The sequence below is a fragment of the Orycteropus afer genome, unplaced genomic scaffold (genome assembly GCF_000298275.1).
Source record: "Orycteropus afer afer isolate SDZICR_OR568_19922 unplaced genomic scaffold, OryAfe1.0 scaffold00076, whole genome shotgun sequence".
Taxonomy (NCBI): Eukaryota; Metazoa; Chordata; class Mammalia; order Tubulidentata; family Orycteropodidae; genus Orycteropus; species Orycteropus afer.
This window is the reverse complement of record NW_006921663.1, coordinates 2,787,981-2,788,881: the sequence shown is the minus strand read 5'-3', so window position 1 is coordinate 2,788,881 and position 901 is coordinate 2,787,981.

Below are 901 nucleotides of genomic sequence, written 5' to 3'. Positions count from 1 at the left end.
AACTTCCGGAAATGCAAGCTGGAAACAGAAGAGGCTGTAGAATGAGGGATGTTATTGCCAATGTCAGATGGATCTTGGCTGAAAGCAAAGAATACCAGAAAGATGTTTACTTGTGTTTTATTGACTATGCTAAAGCATTCAAATGTGTGGATCATAACAAATTTTGCATAGCATTGTGATGAACAGGAATTCCAGAATACTTACTTGTACTCATGAGGAACCTGTCTATAGATCAGGAGGCTGTCCTTCTAACAAGAACAAAGGGATACTGCATGGTTTAAAATTAGGAAGGGAGTGTGTCAGGGTTGTATCGTTTCACCATACTTATTCAATCTGTATGCTGAGCAAATAATCCAAGAAGCTGTACCATAGGAAGAAGAACGTGGCATCAGGATTGGAGGAAGACTCATTAACAACCTACAATACACAGATAACACAACCTTGCTTGGTGAAAGTGAGCATGACTTGAAGCACTTATTGATGAAGATTATAGAGTATAGTGTGCAGTATAGAATACACCTCTACAATGCAGATTACACCATAATAAATGGAGAAAAGTTTGAAGTTATCAAAGATTTCATGTTACTTGGATCCACAATCAATACCCATGGAAGCAACAGTCAAGAAATCAGATGGCATATTGCACTGGTCAAATCTGCCGTAAAAGATCTCTTTAAAGTGTTGAAGAGCAAAAACGTCACTTTGGGGACTAAGGTGCACCTAATCCAAGTCATGGTATTTCAATCATCTCATATGTATGTATTGCAAGTCGAGGCTTAAAATTTTTTCTTCAGTTCTTTCAGGTTTTTAAGCCTCGAGTTGCAATATTGAGAGATTCTATGGGCAAAATATTGAATGATGCAGGAAACATCAAGAGAAGATGGCAGGAATACACAGAGTC